The sequence below is a fragment of the Schistocerca americana genome, chromosome X (genome assembly GCF_021461395.2).
Source record: "Schistocerca americana isolate TAMUIC-IGC-003095 chromosome X, iqSchAmer2.1, whole genome shotgun sequence".
NCBI classification, from domain to species: Eukaryota; Metazoa; Arthropoda; class Insecta; order Orthoptera; family Acrididae; genus Schistocerca; species Schistocerca americana.
The window spans coordinates 158,926,550-158,939,747 of NC_060130.1; positions in this window are offsets into that span (position 1 = coordinate 158,926,550).

Below are 13,198 nucleotides of genomic sequence, written 5' to 3' on the forward strand. Positions count from 1 at the left end.
TCCCCTTAGGGGCTGAATTTCAAAAAAAACACTAAAACACGTATTTTGTTATTGGTAACCTTGAAGTCAAATACCAATTTTCGTAGATGTAGCCTTAAAAATACTTTCATAGTTCTTCCACAATTATTTATCTCAAAATGTAACGTTCACCCACTATTTCACCTCATGTAGGTTAAATTTCCAATAATACTGGAACACATATTTCTTTATTTCTGACCTAGAAACCAGACACAAATTTTCGTATGTCTAGCTTCAAAATTACCTTAATAGCTACATGTTTCCTAAATCCTTTCATTTCCTGTGTCTCCCCATTAGAGGTGGAATTTCGAAATATGCAGTATAAGCGGTATTAGATTAAAACCCTTTCCAAATCTCGAGGTTTCTTTTCCTTGGCGGTCTGAACTGTGTGAATTTCATAGTAATAGGCCTCCAAACACACCCTCACCCCTACCAATGCCCCCACCACCTCCTGTGGAAATTTCTGCAGACGCCCTTGTTTGACTGCACTCATGTTTTGCCGACGACCTAAATTTAGCAGCGTGGGAGGGATAGTGTCGTGCAATAGACAGTATACTCAGTAGACAACGAACTGTTAGTTGTGAAATCAGCGACATAGGAACCGAGACTGACACAGAAGGTGCTGAAGGTGAAGCACACTAGACTCGTGTCTACCACGGCTTCAAATAGTATCGATTTACCACGAACGGAAATTCCGAAAAGTAAGCAAATAATTTTACAGTAAATTCAGCACCGATGGAGAGGACATACAACGAAAAACATTTCTATAAAATTTCAGAAATAATGAAACATTCCACTCAAGTCGCGCGGCAGAAAACGCTATGGATATGATTGCACTTAAGACGTGGTTACGCAGGCTTACGACAGATCGCAAAATTCGGCTACAGGCGTAGCCAACCTCGTGTACTGCCATCTGTTGTTGATGCCAAGCATCAAGGTCTCAGTAGTACAGCCATGCACTAGAGAGTAGTTGCTTTGTAAGCACTTCAGGCCACGAGTGACCTACTGGGACGGGACCATCCGACCGCCGTGTCATCATCCGTGGAGGATGAGAATAGGCGGGGCGTGGGGTCAGCACATTGCTCTCCTGGTCATTATGATGGTATTCTTGACCGAAGCCGCTACTATTCGGTCGAGTAGCTCCTCAATTCGCATCACGAGGCTGAGTGCAGCCCGAAAAATGACAACAGCGCATGGCGGCCTGGATAGTCACCCATCCAAGTGCCGACCACGCCCGACAACGCGCTTAACTTCGGTGATCGCACGGGAAACGATGTAACAACTGCGATAAGGCCGTTGCCGCAGATATCTTAGAGTAGTTGCTTACGTTTCATAATTATATAGTTTAAGGGGAAAATGTAAAAATGACGGTCGTCGCCGAAGTTACAACTAAACTGAGTTTCTGGTTAGTTAGCAAGTGGTCTTGCGCGCGAGCCTGAATTTTTAATCTTTTGCGGTGGGAATGATTCAAGCCCGTCATGTTCTTCTTATGAGGTATGCTATTTATTTTGCACACAATGATCGTTTGAAGTTGTGTTGAGTTACTACCTCGATAAATTTTTGGATGGCGCAGGTATCATAACTGTGATCTGCGCTTGCACCTAATGGCTGAAGGTGAATTAGTGTAATGAGTAGTAGCGAATGTTTCTTGTAACATGTTTTAAATTATTTCAGTTGAATTACGTTAGTTGTGTAATATTATCCGTATACCAGTACAGTATGTGGCTCAATTACGTTAGTCGTGGAATACTATCCGTATAAGACTATGTTACCTTGATGTCCCGGAATTTGCTTCAATTTTGGAATCCACGAAAGAACTGGAAATTTTCCTTTACACAGCTTTCCATATAATTTCTATTACAGTGATTCAATCTTGTCTGTCACTCGACTCTTCTGACCGTGAAATAAATTATACCGTTCAGGTGCTTATTACCTCTTCGTGTTTGCCGATGTTGCGCATAAACACCCACATGTCTCGAAGTTGCTATGGACAATGATGTAACGACACACTTTTCTATGGCGACATTGCAGTTTAGAGATAGAAAAACCGATCAGTTAAAAGACATCGGTATTTTAGTTCTGAATAACCGGTGTCTTTCGGTATTTGTTTGCTTTCGGTTATAACAAATACCTTTTTATTTTTTCCTGATAACCACGTAAAAAACAGATATATCAATTAGCCACAGCAGTCGTAGTAAAATTTTTAGTTTTCAAATAAACCTTATTTTAAAAAACGACTAATTCTTATTCCTAAGATTTCCATAGCTTTGAAATACTGCGTTATTACAGAAAAATGGGAAAAGTGATCTATGCCACTTTAATAACACTGCTGACAGAAACGAGCAACAAATGGATTGGTCCAGCATTGCTGAGACAATATTGTGCCTGTTACACAAGCAGTGCGCGAGACTTGACGCAGTTTTTCGCTGTTGTCGAACGTCAGTTGTAACAGAGAATGGCACCATCTGGAAGTCTGGAAGTATTTTACGATATGCGGTACGAGTGAAGCACAATGGTCGATTTGGTCGACTTGCGACTTCATACAAGGAAAAAAGTTAAAATTTAACAAATAATTCATAGTTTGGGATAAAAATAGAAAGTGCCTGATCTGCTGTCTGTGTCTACGTAGTATGCCCTTGAAAACAGAGAAATTAAAACGAAAAAGGGAGTTCTCCAGCCGCAGTTTTCACCCTTTATCGCTGGACTATACGTAATGCCCACATAGTGCTGTGATAACCGATTACAATATAATTTTTGAGCAGAGCTTCTAAAAACCTAAATCAATAGGAGAATACTGGCAGTTTTCTGTAGTATCGAAGCACTCGCCAGCAGCGAACAGCGGACAAAGTTTTATTTGACTATTTAATTTAACGAAATTAGAATTGTATTAATACCGTCAGCGGCTCATGGGCGTTGATAAATATCAGCGTGGACAGGTGAAAATGTGTGCCCCGACCGCGACTCGAACCCGTTATCTCCTGCTAAAATGACAGACACTCTATCCATCTGAGTCACCGAGGACACAATGGATACTTCATCTGCTGGGACTATCTCGCGCACGCCTCCCGCGAGACTCACATTCTCACCTTGTATGTCCACACACTACATTCGTAGTGTCCCACTCCAACACACTCATTACTCGTGGAAGACATGTCCGAAAGAACAGACACCATATCCATATAAGTATATGGTTCTGGCAATACCAGCCATGACGTCCTTCTTCTGTGAAGATGCACACGTATTCCCCGAACTGTTACGGGACTTGGTAAGAATGTCTTCCACGAGTAATGAGTGTGTTGGTGTGGGACACTACGAATGTAGCGTGTGGAATACAAGGTGAGAACGTGAATCTCGCGGGAGGCGTGCACGAGATAGTCCCTGCAGTCGCATTATCGTCTGTGCCCTCGGTGGCTCAGATGGACAGAGCGTCTGCCATGTAAGCAGGAGATTCCTGGTTCGAGTCCCGGATGGGGCACACATTTTCACCTGTCCCCGTTGACATATATCGACGGCCCTGAGCAGCTGACGGTATTAATATTAATTTCGTTCTAGACGGCTGCAGGTCATCAATGGTGTCTGTTCTTTCGGACATGTCGGAAAGAACAGTCACAATGCCCATATCAGTATTTAATTTAACGTTTTGATTACATTTATCAAGAAACTGAGAAAGCCAACATTTTTTAATCTTTGTTCGATTTCTACGTTTACTAGAGGAAATAACATAAATAAAAGACTGAAAATCGGTTTTTACAAGAACTGGTATTGTGACAGGCTTAGCAATTAGGTTAAAGTGAGGCTGGAGAAACTGATAAGAGCCGAAAACCAGTTGTTCCAGCGATCACCGCCATTCCCACTGGAGATCTGAGTTGTAAGAGCGACGCGCAAGGACATCCGGAACAGTTTCTCAGAACGGTTACTGCAGTTCTGATGTTCTCAAAATGAACGGGCCAGCCATTGGCGCCCGCAAGGGGGAGGGGGAGGGGGAGGGGAGGAGGTGGGGACGGGAGGAGAGGCAAAGGGGCACTTTCATCCATCGCCCCCAACCCTTCCTGGAATTTGGAGTGAAGAGTTTTTATTCGTCACAGTATACTCATACTCTTCCAGATAAGAATTCTCCACAATACTGTTAAACCTTAGGTTTGACCAGTTGTAGCGCTTATAGAGTTAGAGTCTTGTAGCTTGATGCATCTCGTAACTGACCAGCTGATTTGTACACAAAGTGCCAGTTTCAGAATCATGCACTCCAGCCCCGGCGCGCCTCCCCCCACCCTTCCTCCCGGCCCATCCCACTGGAAATATTTCTGCAGACGCCAGTCTGCCACTGAGCATATATTTTGATAACATCCTGGTTTTAATAGCATCGTAGGAACAGCATTGTGCAGTAAAGAATAAACCTAGGACAGAACAAACCATTCACATTGAAATGCATCGCTTAGTAGATGGTGAAGTACTCTGAAGCTAGCCAGATAGAAACAGAACCTCCTGGCACTGTATCTGACCCAAATTCTAATCCTACACTAATCTCTTGTATCTACCTACCACGCCCTCAAAAAGCCAACGATTTACTATTATCAGAAGTTCCGAAAAATGAGGAAGAAATTGACCCACACTTTTTTCCGTTGTTTATTATTTCGATTGCCCCATAAAGGGAGGGGACTTGCAGCCACAGGTTGCACAAATTCGATCGATGGTTTAAAATACATGAAAAGAGATGACAATCGGAGACGATTTTTAAAAACTCATTGGTGCACGGTATTTACGATTTTTACAGGAAAAAATGGATGACAAAATAAAGGTTTTTAAAAAATACGCTGGTGGACAATATTAGTGATTTTTTATCTGTATAGATGACTAGCGGAAAAACTTGGCGTTGCCCAGGCATTTATTTACAGCTGTGCATCCACGTCCGTACTATGCAGCATCTGGCCTTGTCCTGAGTTTTTATGACGTATCTCCTGAAACATGTGTCGTACAATGATATAATTTTGTAGGTACATTCAGCGTCATATGCGGATACTGTTTTTCTGGTTGCACTCAGCCTTGTGATGCCAATTGAGGAACTACTCGACCGAATAGTAGCGGCTCTGGTCAAAGAAAACTATCACAACGAGTGGGAGAGCCAGCTACTCCTCACCCTCAGCTGAGGATGACATGGCGGTCGGATAGTCCTGATTGGCCACTTGTGGCCTGCAGACGGAGTGCTTTTTTAAAGTAGTACTCCCTACATAAAACTGACTGTCTAGGCTCAGGGACTGTCCACAGTAAATGCTGCATTGGACCTAAGAAAACTATTAAAATAACGGTTTGAGTTCTCTTTAATTGTCCAATCATCTGAAGTGAGTCCTTATTACAGTGCGCTGAAAAATAGATTTTACGTTAATGGCGGATACATTTTATGTTAATGGCGGCAAATTAAGTTTACCCTAATGATACACAAGGTCAATGCCGTTCTACCACGTGAAGTATTCTCAGATCGAAATGTTTTGCATTACAAAATCTCCAATGTAGATTCATCATACCGCAATTATAATTCTCAAAATAATTTGGAGTTACGTTCAATGCATATTTAAATTTATCTTTCAAAACAATAACAGAATTATCATTAGATCATCATTATCAGTGGCCAGAGTATTCCTATTACTTCGTCTACCGAAAAACGCGTCTCACTAGTTCTCCGTCTTGGTTTTTTTTTGTTTTTTATTTTTTTTCGATGCATAGCATAATATAAGTATAGTTTCTGTTTCATAACAAAAATTTGTAGGTATTCAAAATGAAGAAATCGAAAAGTAGCCGCGCGAGATTAGCCGAGCGGTCTTAGGCGCTGCAGTCATGGACTGTGCGGCTGGTCCCGGCGGAGGTTCGAGTCCTCCCTCGGGCATGGGTGTGTGTGTTTGTCCTTAGGATAATTTAGGTTAAGTAGTGTGTAAGCTTAGGGCTGATGACCTTAGCAGTTAAGTCCCATAATATTTCACACACATTACATTCGAAAAGTAGGAATGTACTTCAAATTTTATGGTAACGGCAACAAATCAATACAAAGTAAATTCCATTTACTATTAGACAAAAGTAAATGATAATGCGCATACACGTTAAGCACAGCCAGTGTTACCCTCTATGGCTTCTTCAGCACGATGTTTTGCTTTCCACTGCTCGCATTAGAAACGATCTGGCAGATGTGACATTGTAGATGCCCAGTATGCGTGTCTTATTGGAAATAAACTGTCTGGAACATTTACCCTTGAACATCCCTAGAATGGGATTTCATGCAGCGTTATTACTTTCCTGTGTCCATTTCTCTCACACCAGCTGATCGCTATGACGGGGGAGGAGGGGGGGGGGGGGGGGGCGTGAAAGTTGGCAGCACTTCGAGTGGCAGAAAAACCGAAGAAAACCTTACGTTTTCGTCATTTGTTTTCATAAGGACGTAGTGCCAATTCGTCACATCGGACACAATTCTCTCGGAAACGTTTACATTCATCGCCTGGCAATCAATGTCGCCCGCTGAGGTATGCAGTCGCAGCACTCTGTACGACATAGAAGCTTCTAAATTGATGCAGTCAACAAGTAAGGAGCAGTGCAAGTCATGTTTTAGTTATCGAAAATTTAATTATTGGCCGGATTTGCTGCCTTGCAGTTGACCTAGAACCATAAGATTTAGCATGAACCGAGGTTTGGCAGCCACATTACACGAGATAATGAAAGAAGTGTTAATGCGTGGTCAAAGCCGAATAACACCTTACGTTTTCTTCCTTTTATTTTCATAATGACGTAATGGCAAATTGTCACAATGGGCGCTTTTCTTCGGAAACATTTACATTTATCGCCTGGCAATTATTGTCGCGTGCTGAGGTATGCAGTCGCACCACTCTGTACGAAATAGAAGCTTCTGAGTTGATGCAGTGAACTAGTTAGGGGCAGTGCATGTCATGTTTTAGTAATCGAAAATACAATTATTGGCAGCATTTGCTGCCTTGAAGTTGACCTAGGAGCTTAAGATTTGGCATGGACCGAGTTGTCGCAGGCACATTCCACGAGAAAATGAAAGAAGTGTTAATGTGTAGCCAAAACCAAAGAAAACCTTACGATGTCTTCATTTGTTGTTCTTAAAGGCCCAATGGCAAATCGCCACAAACGACGCTTTTCCTCAGAAACGTTAACATTTATCGTCTGGCAATTAATGTCGCGTGGTGAGGTATGCAGTCGCACCACTCTGTACGAAATAGAAGCTTATACGTTGATGCAGTCGACAAGTACGGAGCAGTCTATGTCATGTTTTAGTCATCGAAAATTAAAACAATTGCCGCATTTGCTGCCTTGTAGTTGACCTAGGACCATAAGATATTGCATGAACTGAGGTCTGCCAGCCACATTACACGAGAAAATGCCATAAGTTTTAATGTGTAGTCAAAACCGGATAACGCCTTACATTTTCTTCCTTTTTTTTCATAATCACGTAATGGCAAATTGTCACAAAGGGCGCTTTCCTTCGGAAACATTTATATTTATCGTCTGGCAAATAATGTCACGTGCTGAGGTATGCAGTCGCACCACTCTGTACGAAATAGAAGCTTCAACTTTTTGGCAACTTACAAGTAAGGAGCATAGCATGTCATGTTTTAGATATCGAAAAAATTCAATTGTTGGCCGCATTTGCAGCCTTGTAGTTGACCAAGGGCCTTAAGATTTTGCATGAACCGAGTTGTGGCAGCCACATTATACGAGAAAATGCGAGAAGTGCTAATGTGTAGTAAAAACCGAAGAAAATCTTACGTTGTCTTCATTTGTTTCCGTAATGACGTAATGGCATATCGTCTCAATGGACGCTTTTCTCTCGGAAAGGCTTACATTTTCGCCTGGCAATTAATGTCGCTAGCTGAGGTATGCAGTCGCACCACTCTGTACGAAATAGAAGCTTCTAGGTTGATGCAGTCTACAAGTAAAGAGCAGTGTATGTCATATTATAGCTATCGCAAATACAATTACTAGCCGCATTTGATATCTTGTAGTTGAAATAGGACCTTAAGTTTTTAAGTGTACCAAGTTCTGGTAGCCAGATTACACAATGAATTGCGAGATGTGTTAATGTGCAGTCAAACCCGAAGTAAACCTTACGTTGTCTTCAATAGTCTTCATAATGGCATAATAGCAAATCTTTACAATGGGCGCTTTTCCTCGGAAACTTTCATATTTTTCCTCTGACAGTTAATGTCGTGTGCTGAGGTATGCAGTCGCACCACTCTGTACGAAATAGAAGCTTCTAAGTTGACGCAGTCTACAAGTAAGGAGCAGAGCATGTCATGTTTTAGATATAGAAAATTTCAATTTTTGGCCGCATTTTCTGCCTTGTAGTTGACCTAGGAAATTAAGATTTTGCATGAACCGAGTTGTGGCAGCCACATCACACGAGAAAATGCGACAAATGTTAATGTGTAATCAAAACCGAAGAAAACCTTATGTTGTCTTCCTCTGTTTTCATAACGACGTAATTGCAAATCGTAGCAATGGGCACTTTTCCTCGGAAACGGTTAGATTTATCGACTGGCAATTAATGTCATGTGCTGAGGTATGCATTCGCACCACTCTGTACGAAATAGAAGGTTCTAAGTTGATGCATTCGACAAGTAAGGAGGAGTGCATGTCATGTTTTAGTAATGGAAAATCCAATTATTAGCCGCATTTGCTGCTTGTAGTTGACCTAGGAAATTAAGATTTTGCATGAACTTAGTTGTGGCAGCCACGTTACACAAGAAAATGCGAGAAGTGTTAATGTGTAGTCAAAACCGAAGAAATCCATACGTTGTCTTCATTTGTTTAAATTATTACGTAATCTTAAATCGTCACAATGGGCGCATTTCCTCGGAAACGTTTAAATTTATTGTCTGGCAATTAATGTCGCATGCTGAGGTATGCAGTCGCTCTGTTATGTACGAAATAGATGCTTCCAAGTTGATGCAGTCGACAAGTAAGGAGCAGTGCATGTCATGTTTTAGTAACCGAAAATTCAATTATTGGCCGCATTAGCTGCTTGTGGTTGACCTAGGAAATTAAGATTTTGCATGAACCGAGTTGTGGCAGCCACATTACACGAGAAAATGCAAGAAGTGTTAATGTGTAGTAAAAACCGAAGAAAACCTTAAGTTGTCTTAATTTGTTTTCATAATGAAGAAATAGCAAAGCGTGACATTGAGCACATTTTCTCGGAAACGTTTACATTTATCGTCTGGCAATTAATGTCGCGTGCTGAGGTATGCAGTCGCACCACTCTGTACGAAAGAGAAGCTTCTGAGTTGATGCAGTATACAAGAAAGGAGCGGAGCATGTCATGTTTATATGTCGAAAATTAATTTATTGCCAACATTTTCTGCCTTGTAGTTGAGATAGGACCTTAAGGTTTTGCATTAACCGAGTTGTGACAGCCACTTTACACGAGAAAATACGAGAAGTGTTAATGTGTAGTCAAAGCGAAGAAATCCATTCGTGTGTCTTCATTTGTTTCAATAATTACGTAATGGAAAATCGTCACAAAGGGCGCTTCTCCTCGGAAACGTTTACATTTAACGTCTGGCAATTAATGTCGCGAGCAGAGGTATGTAGTTGCAGCACTCTGTACGAAATAGAAGCCTCTACGTTGATGCACTCGACAAGTAAGGAGCAATACAAGGCATGTTTTAGTAAACGAAAATTCAGTTATTGGCCGCATTTGCTTCCTTCTAGTTGACCTAGAGGCTTATGATTTTGCATGAACCGTGTTGTGGCAGACACATTACACGAGAAAATTTAAGAAGTATTAATGTCTAGTCAAAACCGAAGAAAATTTTTACGTTGTCATCATTTGTCCTCATTTTGATATAATGGAAAATCATCACAATGGGCGCTTTTCCTCCGAGACATTAACATTTATCGTCTGGCAACTAATGTCGTGTGCAGAGGTATGCAGTCGCACCACTATGTACGAAATAGTAACTTCTAAGTTGACGCAGTCTACAAGTAAGGAGCAGAGCATGTCATGTAATAGTAATCGAAAATTTAAATATTGGCCGCATTTGCTGTCTGGTAGTTGATCTAGAAACTTAAGATTTTGCATTAACCGTGTTGTGGCAGATACGTTACACGAGAAAATGCGAGAAGTGCTAATGTGTATTAAAAACCGAGGAAAACCTAACGATTTCTTCATTTGTTTCCATTATGACGTAATGGCAAATCGTCTGAATGGACACTTTTCTCTTGGAAATCTTTACATTTATCGTGTGGCTATTTGTAGCTCGTGCTGAGGTATGCAGTCGCATCACTCTGCACGAAATAGAAAATTCTAAGTTGATGCAGTCTGGAAGTAAGCAGCAGAGCATGTCATGTTTTAGATATCGAAAATTCAATTATTGACTGCATTTGCTGCATTGTAGTTGACCTAGGATCTTAAGATTTTGCATGAACCGGGTTGTGGGAGCCACATGACACGAGAAAATACGAGTACTGCTAATGTGTTTAAAAACCGAAGAAAACCTTACGTTTTGTTCATTTGTTTTCGTAATGACGTAATGGAAAATCGTCTCAATGGACGTTTTTCTCCCGGAAACGTTTACATTTATCGTCTGGCAATTAATGTCGCATTCTGAGGTATGCAGTCGCACCACTCTGTACGAAATAGAAGCTTCCAAGTTGATGCTCTCGACTAGTTTGGAGCAGTGTAAGTCATGTTTCAGTAATCGAAAATTCAATTATTGGCCGCATTTGCTGCCTTGTAGTTGACCTAGAAACTTACGGTTTTGGATGAACCGAGTTGTGGCAGCCACATTACACGAGAAAATGCGAGAAGTGCTAATGTGTATTAAAAACCGAAGAGAACCATACGTTTCCTTCATTTGTTTTCGTAATGACGTAATGGCAAATCGTCGCAATGGATGCTTTTGTCCCGGAAACGTTTACATTTATCGTCTGGCAATTAATGTCGCGTGCTGAGGTATGTAGTCGCACCACTCTGTACGAAATATAAGATTCTAAGTTGATGCAGTCTGGAAGTAAGGAGCAGAGCATGTCATGTTTTAGTAATCGAAAATTCAGTTATAGGCCGCATTTGCTGTCTGGTAGTTGACCTAGAAATTTAAGATTTTGCATTAACCGTGTTGTGGCAGATACGTTACACGAGAAAATGCGAGAAGTGCTAATGTGTATTAAAAACCGAGGTAAACCTTAAGATTTCTTCATTTGTTTCCGTAATGACGTAATGGCAAATCGTCTGAATGGACGCTTTTCCCTTGGAAATCTTTACATTTATCGTGTGGCTATTTGTAGCTCATGCTGAGGCATGCACTCGCACCCCTCTGTACGAAATAGAAACTTCTAACTTGATGCAGTCTACAAGTAAGGGGCAGAACATGTCATGTTTTAGATATCGAAAATTCAATTATTGGTCGCATTTGCTGCTTGATGTAGACCTGGGAGCTTAAGATTTTGCATGAATCGAGTTGTGGCAGACACACTACACGAGAAAATGCGACACGTGTTCATGTGTAGTCAAAACCGAAGAAATCCTAACTTTGTCTTCATTTGTTTAAACAATCACGTAATGGAAAATCGTCGCAATGGGCGCTTTTCTCTCAGACACGTTTACATTTATCGTCTGGCAATAAATGTCCCATGCTGAGGTATGCAGTCACACCACTCTGTACGAAATAGAAGCTTCTAAGTTGATGCAGTCGACAAGTAAGGAGCAGTGGATATCATGTTATAGTAATCGAAAATCCAATTATAAGCCGCATTTGCTGCCTTGTAGTCGAGCTAGAAGCTTAAGATCTTCCATGAACCGTGTTGTGGCAGATATATTACACGAGAAAATTTGAGAAGTGCCAATGTGTATTAAGAACCGAAGAAAACCTTACGTATTCTTCATTTGTTTCGTTTAAGACGTATTGGCAAATCGTATCAATGGACGCTTTTCTCTCTGAAACGTTTAAAGTTATCGTCTGGCAATTTGTGGCGCGTGCTGAGGTATGCATTCGCACCACTCTGTACAGAATAGAAGCTTCCAAGTTGATGCTCTCGACAAGTAAGGAGCAGAACATGTCATGTTTTAGATATCGAAAATTCTATTATTGGCCGCATTTGCTGCCTTGTAGTTGACTTAGGAGCTTAAGATTTTGCTTGAACCGAGTTGTGGCAGCCACATTACACGAAAAAATACGAGAAGTGCTAATGTGTATTTAGAACCGAAGAAAACCTTACGTTTTCTTCATTTGTTTTCGTAATGACGTAATGGAAAATCGTCTGAATGGGCGCTTTTCTCTCGTAAACGTTTACATTTATCGTCTGGCAATAAATGACCCATGCTGAGGTATGCAGTCACACCACTCTGTACGAAATAGAAGCTTCTAAGTTGATGCGGTCGACAAGTAAGGAGCAGTGCATATCATGTTATAGTAATCTAAAATTCAATAATAGGCCGCATTTGCTGCCTTGTAGTTGACCTAGAAGCTTAAGATTTTGCATGAACCGTGTTGTGGCAGATGCATTACACGAGAAAATGTGAGAAGTGCATATGTGTATTAAGAACCGAAGAAAACCTTACGTATTCTTCATTTGTTTCCTTAATGACGTATTGGCAAATCGTATCAATGGACGCTTTCCTCTCGGAACCGTTTAATTTTATCGTCTGGAAATTAATGTCGCGTGCTGAGGTATGCAGTCACACAACTCTGTACGAAATAGAAGCTTCTAAGTTGATGCAGTCGACAAGTAAGGGGCAGAACGTGTCATCTTTTAGATATCGAAAATTCTATCATTGGCCGCATTTGCTGTCTTGTAGATGACCTAGGACCTTTAGATATTGTATGAACCGAAGTCTGTCAGCCACATTACATGAGAAAATGCGAGAAGTGTTAATGTGTAGTCAAAACCGATAAAAACCTTTCATTACTTTTCAAAATGACGTAATGGCAAACCGTCGCAATGGGCGCTTTTACTCGGAAACGTTAACAATAATCGTGTGGCAATTAATCTAGTGTGAGGAGGTATGCAGTCGCAACACTCTGTAGGAAATAGAAGGTTCTACGTCGATGCATTCGACAAGTAAGGAGCAGTGCATATCATGTTTTCGTAATCGAAAATTCAATTATTGGCCGTATTTGCTGCCTTGAAGTTGACCTAGGAGCTTAAGATTTTGCGTGAACCGAGTTGTGGCAGCCAC